Source organism: Papio anubis, chromosome 1 (genome assembly GCF_008728515.1).
Source record: "Papio anubis isolate 15944 chromosome 1, Panubis1.0, whole genome shotgun sequence".
In the NCBI taxonomy this organism is placed as follows: domain Eukaryota; kingdom Metazoa; phylum Chordata; class Mammalia; order Primates; family Cercopithecidae; genus Papio; species Papio anubis.
This window is the reverse complement of record NC_044976.1, coordinates 14834506-14846661: the sequence shown is the minus strand read 5'-3', so window position 1 is coordinate 14846661 and position 12156 is coordinate 14834506. Positions and strand designations below refer to the sequence as shown.

General features: G+C 47.4%; 1 protein-coding gene across 7 annotated transcripts in view; it reads right to left on the bottom strand.

Moving 5' to 3' along the window:
• Positions 1 to 12156, bottom strand: part of SZRD1 (SUZ RNA binding domain containing 1) — a 33615-nt gene that overhangs the window by 18071 nt on the left and 3388 nt on the right. The gene's annotated exons all lie outside the window — the stretch shown is intronic.

The window sequence follows — 12156 nt, the reverse complement described above, 5'->3', positions numbered from 1 at the left end:
CTGGTGCTACTTCAAGGTGATATCCATCTTGGTCTACTAGTCTCTACTAAGTCTGGCTATCCACTACCTCTGACCTCATCTCCTACCTCTCCCCACCATGAAGCATGGCCACCACATTGGCCCCATTGTTCCTCAAACAAAACAATCATGCTGCAGCCTCTGGGCCTTAGCATTTGCTGTTCCATCTGCCTAGAACGCACTTCAACCAGCTTCTTTTTTGCTGTTGTTGTTTTGAGATGGAGTCTTGCTCTGTCACCCAAGCTGGAGTTCAGTGGCATGATCTCAGCTCACCGCAACCGCCGCCTCCTGGGTTCAAGCGATTCTCCTGTCTCAGCCTCCCAAGTAGCTGGGATTACAGGCACCCGCCACCAAGCCTGGCTAATTTTTTTGTATTTTTGTAGAGATGGGTTTTCACCATGTTGGCCAGGCTGTCGAACTCCTGACCTCAAGTAATCCACCCACCTCGGCCTCCCAAAGTGCTGGGATTACAGGTGTGAGCCACCACGTCCAACATTATTTTTTACTTTTATTATTTTTAAGAAACAAGTTCTTGCTCTGTTGCTCAAACTACAGTGCAATGGTGCAATCACAGCTCACTGCAGCCTCACACTCTCGGACTCAAGTGATCCTTCAAGTGATCCTTCTGCCTCGGTCTCCTGAGCAGCTGGGATTATAGACATGTGCCACCACACCTGGCTAGTTTTTTCTTTTTCTTCTTTTTTTTTTTTTTTGAGATGGAGTCTTGCTCGTCGCCCAGGCTGGAGTGCAGTGGCGCGATCTCGGCTCACTGCAAGCTCCGCCTCCCGGGTTCACGCCATTCTCCTGCCTCAGCCTCCCTGGTAGCTGGGACTACAGGCACCCGCCACCACGCCCAGCTAATTTTTTGTATTTTTATAGAGACGGGGTTTCACCATGTTAGCCAGGATGGTCTCAATCTCCTGACCTTGTGATCCGCCCATCTCTGGCCTCCCAGAGTGCTGGGATTACAGGCGTGAGCCACCGTGCCCGGCCTTTTTTTTTTTTTTTTTAAATGAGACAGGGTCTGGTTCTGCTGCCCAGGCTGGAGTGCAGTGATGTAATCATAGCGCACTGTAGCCTTGACTTCCTGGACTCAAGCAATCTGCCTCGGCCTCCTGAGCAGCTGGGATTACAGGCACGTGCCACCATGCCCAGCTATTTTTTCTTCAAAAAAAAAAAAAAGGTGAGGTGCTGGGTGCCATGGCTGACATCTGTAATCCCAGCACTTTGGAAGGCCAAGGCAGGCGGATTGCTTGAGCTCTGGAGTTTGAGACCAGCCTGGTCAACATGGTAAAACCCCGTGTCTACAAATACAAAAATTAGCCAGGTAGCCAAGCGCGGTGGCTCACATCTGTAATCCCAGCACTTTGGGAGCCCGAGGTGGGCAGATCACCTGAGTTCGGGAGTTCGAGACCAGACTGACCAACATGGAGAAACCCCATCTCTACTGAAAATACAAAATTAGCCAGGCATGGTGGCATGTGCCTGTAATTCCAGCTACTTGGGAGGCTGAGGCAGGAGAACCACTTGAACCTGGGAGGCGGAGGTTGTGGTAACCTGCGATTATGCCACTGCACTCCAGCAGCCTGGGGAGCAAGAGCGAAACTCCATCTCAAAAAAAAAAAAAAAAAAAAGCCAGGTGGCACATGCTTGTAATCCCAGCTGCTTGGGAGGTTGAGGCAGGAGGATCGCTTGAACCTGGGAGGAGGTTGCAGTGAGCTGAGATCACGCCACTGCACTCCAGCCTGGGTGACAGAGTGAGATTCCATCTCAAAAATAAATGAACAAAAGAGATGAGCATCTCTCTATGTTGCTCAGGCTGGTCTCAAACTCCTGTCCTCAAGCGATCCTCCTGCCTCAGTCTCCCGAGTAGATGGGAATACAGCCACGCACCACCTTGCCTGCCTCTGACCATTTTTTGTAAGACGGCAATTCCACCAGTCACTTTCTAAGACCCTTAATCTGTTTTACTTTTCATTATTGAGTGGTACATAAAACACTTATTGTTTATTGTCCATCTTTCCCCAGTAGAAAGTCAGCCTTATGAGAGCAGAAACTTCATTCACTGCATTTGTCCAGTGTCAAAAATAGTACCCAACACACAAATTAAAGAACAATCACCAGCCTGGCCAACATAGTGAAACCCGGTCTCTACTAAAAATACAAAAAATCAGCGGGGTGTGGTGACTGGCACCGGGAGGCTGAGGCAGGAGAACTGCTTGAACCCGAGAGGCAGAGGTTGCAGTGAGCCAAGACTGCACCACTGCACTCCAGCCTGGGCAACAGAGTGAGACTCCGTCTCAAAAAAAAGAAAAAAAAAAATCTTATTAAAGAAACAGGATTTTATAGATATATCTCGATTTTACAAATGAAGAGGAATCAATTCAGATAGGTTATATAATTTGACCATGGTTCCACAGCTAGAATGAAGTGGAGCCAAAATTTGAACTGGATATATCTGGATCCAGTTGACAAATGACACTATCCATATTCAAAATAAGAGCTAAGGCTGCCTTAGGCATTTCTTGGCCAAAAAACAGGTATTATGTCCTCCCTTTACCACCTCTAATCTTCGCTACAACCCGTGGGTGGTCCAACAGCCTTGCTGCATACCCAGAAATTAAGTGATTTGCCTATGACTGCACAACTATGCACAACTAGTAAGTGATAGAACTGAACCCTAAATTTCAAGAAGGGGAAGCGAAAAAGTTCAGGAGAGTGGCAGACAGGTGGTATCAGGAACTAATAAAGCAGTGCAGTGGCTCACGCCTGCAATCCCAACACTTTGGGAGGCCGAGGCAGGTGGATCCCCTGAGGTCAGGAGTTTGAGACTAGCCTGGTCAAAATGGCAAAACCTCCTCTCTACCAAAAATAGAAAAATTAGCTGGGCGTGGTAGCACGTGCCTGTAATCCCAGCTACTCCGGGAAGCTGAGGCAGGAGAACTGCTTGAACCCGGAGGGTGGAGGGTGTTATGAGCCGAGATTGCGCCACTGCACTCCAGCCGGCAAGACTCTGTCTCAAAAAATAAAAAAGGATAAGGACTGACCATTCCGCCTGCTGCTACACCTCAGGCCAGGTCAGCGCAAGCCCAGGTTTCCTAAGGCCTATAGCAGTAACAGACAAAAACAGCTGACTCCCAAGGCTCCGAGCTTAAAGCTATAAAGAAGTTGCCAAAAGCACGGTGGCTCATACCTGTAATCCCAACACTTTGGGAGGCTGATGTGGGTGGATCACCGGAGGTCAAGAGTTTAAGACCAGACTGGCCAACATGGTGAAACTCCATCTCTTTTTTTTTTTTTTTTTTTTTTTTTTTTTTTGAGACGGAGTCTCGCTCTGTCGCCCAGGCTGGAGTGCAGTGGCCGGATCTCAGCTCACTGCAAGCTCCGCCTCCTGGGTTCACGCCATTCTCCTGCCTCAGCCTCCCGAGTAGCTGGGACTACAGGCGTCCGCCACATCGCCCGGCTAGTTTTTTGTATTTTTTAGTAGAGACGGGGTTTCACCGTGTTAGCCAGGATAGTCTCGATCTCCTGACCTCGTGATCCACCCGTCTCGGCCTCCCAAAGTGCTGGGATTACAGGCTTGAGCCACCGTCCATCTCTTATAAAAATACAAAAATTAGCCAAGTGTCACAGTGGCCGGTGCCTGTAATTCCAGCTACTCGGAAGGCTGAGGCAGGAGAATTTGCTCAAACCTGGGAGGTGGAGGTTGCAGTGAGCTGATCACACCACTGCACTCCAGCCTGGGCGACAGAGCAAGACTCTATCTCAAAAAAAAAAAAAAAAAAAAGGAGTTGCCAAAGGGAAATAATTCTTCAGCAGCAACCAGGCCTAGCAGTTTAGATGTATCCCAGGCTAGAAAGCCTCAAAAACTTTGCAGATGCTATCTTGAGACAATGTATTGTTTTGAGTGCCTCTTCAAACTGTCTCTATGCTGGAGGGATACATTCAGCCCATACCTGAAAGTAACAGGACAGGCAGATGTAATGGTGAAGAGTCTTGCCCTGGAAATAAAATGGGGTCCAACCTAATGGTGCTCCTGCTTTCTCTGTGTTTCTGTAAATGCTTCTCCCTATTGGTTTTCGTACAACACTAAGCAATACAACTCTCAGAAGAGAGAGTATGTTAGTCCTCAGGAGCAGCAAGAAAGTAACCCTTCAGCCAATCTTAGGAACCCTGAACCCAAACCAGACAGAGGCTACACTGTGAGTGGCTGGAGAGCCCGGAACAATGCCTTCACACTCAGCAATGGCATTCTCGGCTCCAACATCCACCTGTGAATGACGCTTTACTAAGTGTTTTAACTCTCACTACCAGGCAAGGCAAATTCTATTCAGTTTTACAAAATAGGAGAATGATGTGGACAGAAAGGTAGGTAGTGATTTGCCCAAAAATCAGAGCAGGCATTTAAATCCCAATTTTCTCACCTATTGCCATTGATGGAGAAAAGTAGACCATTAACTGGCAGAGGGAACCTAACCTTTCTTGCTTTTTTTTTTTTTTGAAACAGAGTATCACTCTGTGGTGATCTTGGCTAACTGCAACCTCTGCCTCCCTAGTTCAAGCAATTCCCCTGCCTCAGCCTCCTGAGTAGCTGAGATTACAGGCACAGACCACCACGTCCGGCTAATTTTTTTGTATTTTTAGTAGTGATGGGGTTTCACCATGTTGGCCAGACTGGTCTCGAACTCCTGACCTCAGGCAATCCACCTGCCTCGGCTTCCCAAAGTGCTGGGATTACAGGTATGAGCCACTCTTGCTACCTTTTATCATGACTGCAAGGCTCCTCTCCCAAAGGAAATATCAGGCATTACTGACTCTGGAGGATGAAACAAAGACACTATTACCCTCATCCACCAGATTTCACTTTAACACCCAAGGGTGCCCTCATCAAATCCCAGTTAGAATCGCTAGCACTCAGCAGGGGTGGCAAACACAATGCCTCCAAGCCCAAATGGCTAAAGCAGGCAGGATGGAACACAAGAGGTAACAATAGGTAAATGAGGATTGCAGGAGAGAGCAGAGGACAGGACAGCAGAGTACAATCAACACCCAGTAAAGGCATTCAAGTTCAATATTTTAAAATCCTGCCGGCTGGGTGCAGTGGTTCATGCATCTGTACTCCCAGCTACTCAGCAGGAGGCTGAGGTGGGAGGATCGCTTGAAGCCATGAGTTCCAGATCAGTCGGGGTAACAAGGAAAGACTACCGACCCCTCCATCTAAAAATCCTGAGCAACTTTTGTTTGTTTGCTTGTTTAGAGACAGAGTCTTGCTCTGTCACCCAGGCTGGAGTGCTTGTCCAGGAGTTCCAGACCAGCCTGGACAACATGGTGAAACCCCATCACTACTAAAAATACAAAAAAATTAGCCGGACGTGGTGGTGAAAATACAAAAAACGTGAAAATACAAAAATTAGCCAGGCGTGGTGGCAGATGCCTGTAACCCCAGCTACTTGGGAGGCTGAGGCAGGAGAATCGTTTGAACCTGGGAGGCGGAAGTTGCAGTGAGCCGAGACTGTGCCACTGCACTCCAGCCTTCGGCCTCCCAAAGTGCTGGGATTACAGGCGTGACCCAATGGACCCAACCCAAAATTATTTATATTATCTTTTTCCACTTGGCCAATGTTAAAAAGTTATTTCTCATTTATGATCAAGATTTCGACCAGCATCTCACTTGTAGTCACCGTTCTTAGTATCATGACTGTCAGCAGGATTATCGCTTGGCTCTTGAGGACTGAGTTCAAACTTCTCAGAGATGCACAGTTTATGAGCTCATCCAGGCTACGGAGGCAGGAGGTCAATCCCAGGTGAAAACAAATGAAATGCTTCAAAGGAACTAGCAATTAAGCATCCTAAAGCACTTAACTAGTTAATTATCTGGTGAGAAGCAAATGTAAACAAACTGCTCCAAAAAATGTCCCTGAAGAGTGTGGGCTCAGGCCAGCAAGGCCTAACAGCGGGGGCTGGACCGACCCACATTTTCTCCCCGGGACCAGGAATAATAGCGCCTACACTTCGCAAGGTCACTGATAATGACTGTAAAAATGCACTCCCTCTGGGCTGTACGCAGCCGTACAACATATATCTTAGAAGCTCTTTCAAAAAGGGCCTGAGGGACTTGGGAGCTTCCCACAGGCTCAGCTCTTGCTTGCCAGTGAGATGAACAACTAGATAGCAGAAACACTACTGACATATCGAAGGTCACAAATGTTTTTATAAGCTAGGAAGGGCTGGGCTGGGAATTGTTCTCAAGGTCAATGAAGAGTGGTGACAGTCCTGACCTTTCCAGACTCAAGTCATACTTTCCTTCTATACAATCTCATCTAATCACCATGGCCCCTGAAGAATGCAATTTTAGCTGTACATATTTATTATTTCTTTTAGAAAGATATGACTGTTATTTCCTGTATTCCTTTTACAAGGGAACGAGTTTGTTGGGGGGAGGGGCTGGCTTACTACTGTGAGGGGCATTTTGAAGTGTCTCACTGTCAGGGACAAGATTCTCTGTCTCGGAATGGGTGCGGTGGCTCATGCCTGTAATCCTAACAGTTTGGGAAGCCGATGTGGGCAGATTGCCTGAGCTCAGGAGTTCCGGACCAGCCTGGACAACATGATGAAACCCATCTCTACTGAAATACAAAACATTAGTCGGGCATAGTGACACGCGCCTATCGTCCCAACTACTTGGGAGGGTGAGGCATGAGAATTGCTTGAACCCGTAAGGCAGAGGTTCAGTGAGCAGAAATTGCACCACTGCACTCTAGCCTGGGCAACAGAGAAACTCCTTCCCAAAAAAAAGAAAAAAAAATTATCTGTCTCCATACAGACTATTGGGGTTTGTTGCTAATTTCTGTGGGGCATGGTTTTACCTTAATATCCTGCACAGAGCTAGATGTTAAAGAGAAGGATGCTTGGTAGGAGCAAAGTTTTAAGAAGAACACTCAAAGGCCGGGTGCAGTGGCTCACGCCTGTAATCCTAGCATTTTGGGAGGCCAAGGCGGGCAGATCACGAGGTCACAAGTTTGAGACGAGCCTGGCCAACACAGTGAAACCCCATCTCTACTAAAAATACAAAAATTGGCTGGGTGTGGTGGCGGGCACCTGTAATCCCAGCTACTTGGGAGGCTGAGGCAGGAGAATCACTTGAACCCGGGAGGCAGAGGTTGCAGCGAGCCGAGATCGTGCCACTGCACTCCAGCCTCAGCGACAGAGCTAGACTCTGTCTCAAAACAAAATAAAACAAAAACACTCAAGAAGAGAAATCTCTATGGTTTTTCTTTTTTTTTTTAATACTTTGGCCACAGATTTAAGTAGCTAAACTCAACCTTCTCCTAGGAAACCAACAGGTCAGTAGTTTTCCTGACAGAACACACCTTGTAGAGGCTAGCTACCTGATACAGCCAGAAACTGATGCTAGCTGTTGGGGGCCCACAGCAGTGGGGAGGTGGAAACTGCAAAGGGCTGGCCCCTGGAATGTTTTGAGTCATCAGACCTAGACAACCATGACTTTTCTCTGCAAGACTGTACCAACAGTTTTAGAAAGATGCGCTAAATCCTCTCCTGTCACAGAAGTAAAAACAAGAAGGCCTGTGATTGCTGGAATTTCTAGCCCACAGCAACCATGGCAGCTCTCTTGATACCCAGAGCACGCTGGGAACAGGCTCTCCCATGCAGACAATGAAAAAAGGGCTGAGAAGTTACTAGTGAAAAGCTCATTATCCTCCTTTCTTTGAAGCCACAGTGAAACCAACCTTTTTCCAGAGTTCCAGGGACAGACTGCTCAGCAGAATCATGCCTAAATTGCCCAACTGCTTCACAGAAAGCCCCTTCTGAGGACAACACAGTCCATAAGGCTCAACCTTTCCAAAAAGACTAGCACCAGCTGAAAGGTGGCCCCTTTAGGCATGGTATATCTGGAACTGTGCTTTCTGTGATACCACAAATCTCAAATGCCTTCTTTTTACTAAACTGACAGACATAAAGAAATCAGCACAGATAGCCTCAAACTAACTGATCTGTTTTTTCCCACTACACATAGCCTTTTTTGTTGTTTTGTTGTACATGTTCCAAAACAGCAGCAGCTACAGGAAGCACTGGGGACCCCAGAGTGAAGTGGCAGTCACATTTTGGGGAGAATGGCCTCTTCTCCAAAGAAAGAGAAGAAAATCAAAGTTCTGATCTCCTGAATTTAATCTAACTACGGGCCGGGTGTGGTGGCTCACACCTGCAATCCCAGCACTCTGGGAGGCTGAAACGGGAGAATCGCTTATGTCCAGACATTCAAGACCAACACGGGCAACATGGTGAGACCCTGTCTCTACAAAAAATCAAAAATAATCAGGTGTGGTGGCGCACACCTGTAGTCCCAGCTACTCAGGAGGTTGAGGTTGAAGTGGGAGGATCACTTGAGCCTGGGAGGTCGAGACTGCAGTGAGCCAGCATCGCACCACTGCGCTCAGCCTGGGTGACAGAGTGAGACCCTGTCTCAAAAAAAAAAATTTTTTTTTTTTTTTGAGACGGAGTTTCGCTCTTGTTGCCCCAGCTGGAGTGCAATGGCACGATCTTGGCTCACCGCAACCTGCACCTCCCAGGTTCAAGCAATTCTCCTCCCTTGGCCTCCCGAGTAGCTGGGATTACAGGCGTGCACCACCACACCTGGCTAATTTTGTATTTTTAGTAGAGACAGGGTTTCTCCATGTTGGTCAAGCTGGTCTCAAACTCCCGACCTCAGGTGATCCACCCGCCTCAGCCTCCCAAAGTGCTGGGATTACAGGCGTGAGCCACTGTGCCTGACAAAAAATTTTAAAAATAAATAAATAACTCTAGCTATATCACGCTTCTACTAAAAAAAAAAAAAAAAAAAAAAAAAAGTTCAAAGCTCCTTGCACTTTCAGGACAAAGTTCAAGCTTCCAGAACCAAGTACCAAGAAACTTTTCCCAGTCTGGCCCCTACATACCTCTGTGGTCTCATCTCTTTCCACTCAACCCTGCCAACCCTCTCCCCTTCAGCCAGAAGGAAATACTTGTAGCCCTCCCAATGCTGCATATTTGTCTCTCGGCCTCCTCATCCATGCCTGCTTTGGCCCTACACTCTACCTGCCACTCCCAGACTTACCATTGCTTAATTCAACTGATCTTTCAAATCTTAACTTAGGCATCCTCTTCTCTACAAGACCTTCTCTGATCCAGCCATGGTACCCCACTTATGCCTCTTCCTGAAGGTGTTGCTGGACCTGACTCCCCCACTAAACTGGGCCTCCATGCCTGGTATGCAATAGTTATTTAATGTTTAATGACACCTTCCTACGGACTCATACACCATCCAGCATCACTGATGGGGCAATGTTTGGATAACTAGCTCCTGGGGGTAGAAAGTAAACATAAATTTCAATTCTTAATCCAGAAAACCAGTCATCCTTTAACTTACTCAAGATGCAGTTTCTAGTTGCATGCCTTGACCTTGAGAAAAAGAATAAAAGGAAACTTGCAAGATATAGGGAAATCAGAGAGGTTGTCAATGCTTTATAATAACCACTGGTCCAAATACATGTATGTATCATCTGCTGCCTTCCCCTAGCTGGGTTAGCTCATTAGCAACACTATGAACTAGGCCTCTTTGTGTGTGTGTGTGTGTGTGTGTGTGTGGTTTTTTTTTAAGACAGAGTCTCACTCTGTCGCCCAGGCTTGATGATCTCTGCTCACTGCAACCTCCACCTCCCAGGTTCAAGAGATTCTCCTGCCTCAGCCTCCCGAGTAGCTGGGATTACAGGTACCCACCACCATGCCCAGCTAATTTTTTTATTTTTAGTAGAGACGGGGTTTCACCATGTTGGCCAGGCTGGTCTTGAACTCCTGACCTCAGGTGATCTGTCCGCCTCGGCCTCCCAAAGTGCTGGGATTACAGGCGTGAGCCACCACGCCTGGCATATTTTATTGATTGTCTTAAACAATGGGGGATGTAGGACGAAACCCTGTCTCAAAAAAAAAAAAAAAAAAAAGAAAAGAAAAAGAAAAAAGTGTTTGCCATACTAACTAAAAGCAAAAAACCTATTTACAGAATATGTGAGGGACTTCTCAGTCAATCTTTCTCTAAATGACACAATAGGACTTGATACTTAGAATTCGGAAGCTATACAGGAAACAATGACCTCAGATGACTCACATACAAAAAAATTCTTCCAGTCTGGGCAGCACGGCAAGACCCTGTGTCTACAAAAAAAATTGTTTTAAATTAGCTAGGCACATAGTGGTATACGCCTGTGGACCCAGCTACTCAGGAGGCTGAGGCTGCAGTGTCCTGAGTGGCTGGGTCCACAGGCGTGTGCTGTTATTTCCACCACCGCGCTCCAACCTTGGCAACAGAGCAAGACCCTCCTCTGTATTAAGAAAGGGGCTGGGCGCAATGGCTCACACCTGTAATCCCAGCACTTTGGGAGGCCGAGGCGCGCGGATCACGAGGTCAGGAGATCGAGACTATCCTGGATAACACGGTGAAACCCCGTCTCTACTAAAAATACAAAAAATTAGCTGGGCGTAGTGGCGGGCACCTGCAGTACCAGCTACTCCGGAGGCTGAGCCAGGAGAATGGTGTGAACCCGGGAGGCGGAGCTTGCAGTGAGCAGAGATCGTGCCACTGCACTCCAGCCTGGGCGACAGAGGAAGACTCTGTCTCAAAAAAAAAAAAAAAAAAAGGAAAAAGAAAAGAAAGGAAGGGAGGGAGCGGAGCAGAGGGAGGGCAGTGGAGGGGAGGGGAAGGGGGAGGGGAAGGGAGAGGGGAAGAGAGGGGAGAAATTCTACATGATGTCAAAAAATTTTTCCCATCCTGGCTAACACGGTGAAACCCCGTCTCTACTAAAAAATACAAAAAAAATAGCCGGGCGAGGTGGCGGGCGCCTGTAGTCCCAGCTACTCGGGAGGCTGAGGCAGGAGAATGGCGTGAACCCGGGAGGCGGAGCTTGCAGTGAGCTGAGATCCGGCCACTGCACTACAGCGGGCGCCACAGAGAGACCCCGTCTCAAAAAAAAAAAAAAAAAAAAAATTTTTGGCTGGGCATGGTGGCTCACACCTGTAATCCCAGCACCTTGGGAGGCTGAGGCAGGCGGAGATTGCTTGAGGAGGAAATTGCCTGAGACTGCAGTGAGTGTTCTCCACTGCACCCTAGCCTGGGCAACAGAGCAAGACCCTGTCTCAAAAAAAAAGAAAAAAGAAAAAAATTTTCTTGTGGTGTTGGAGGGCAGGTATCTCCAAAATCCTTTACTTTCAAGGATTAGAACTGCCTCTGGATTTTTGTGGAGTTTCAATATTCACATTTAGGTTACTAGTCTTCACCCAGCTTTTGTTTTTTGGAATAGGGTATTCAAAGCTCATTACCAGTAGGAAGAGGGGATCACCTGAAGCCAAGACTCTTACATATACAATTGCCTATGTACGAAAGACATGTATAGCCTGCAGTCAGTTGGTTTCCCAATGATGTCGACATATCATCTCCCCGGCTCCCCTCTTTCAAAAGTGCATATTCACAAGAACCTTTGTGAAATGTGAAAAGGGAATCAAATTCAAGACAGTGTTCAAATATAAGCCCAGACAAACCGTTAAAAATGAAAGGTGGCTGAGGGCGATGGCTCATGCCTGTAATCCCAGAACTCTGGGAGGCTGAGGCGGGAGGACTGCTAGAGCCCAAGAATTCAAGGTTGCAGTAAGCTATGATTATGCCACTGCACTTCAGCCTAGGAAACTGAGACCCTGTATCTAAAGTAAATAAATATATATATATATATATATATATATATATTTTCTTAAATGAAAGCTGCCAGGCCCAGTGGCACATGTCTACGATCTACTGGGAGGCCCAGGAGTTCCAGCCCAGCCTGGGCAACCCCATCTCAAAAAACAAACAAATAAACAAACAACAACAACAACAAAAGGCCAGGCGCAGTGGCTCATGCCTGTAATTCCAGCACTTTGGGAGCCCAAGGCAGAAGGATCACTTGAGGCCAGGAGTTCGAGACCAGCCTGGCCAACATGGTGAAACCCCGTCTCTACTAAAAATACAAAAATTAGCTGGGCGTGGTGGCAGGCGCCTTGTGATCCCAGCTACTCGGGAGGCTGAAGCAGGAGAATCGCTTGAACCTGGGAGGTGGA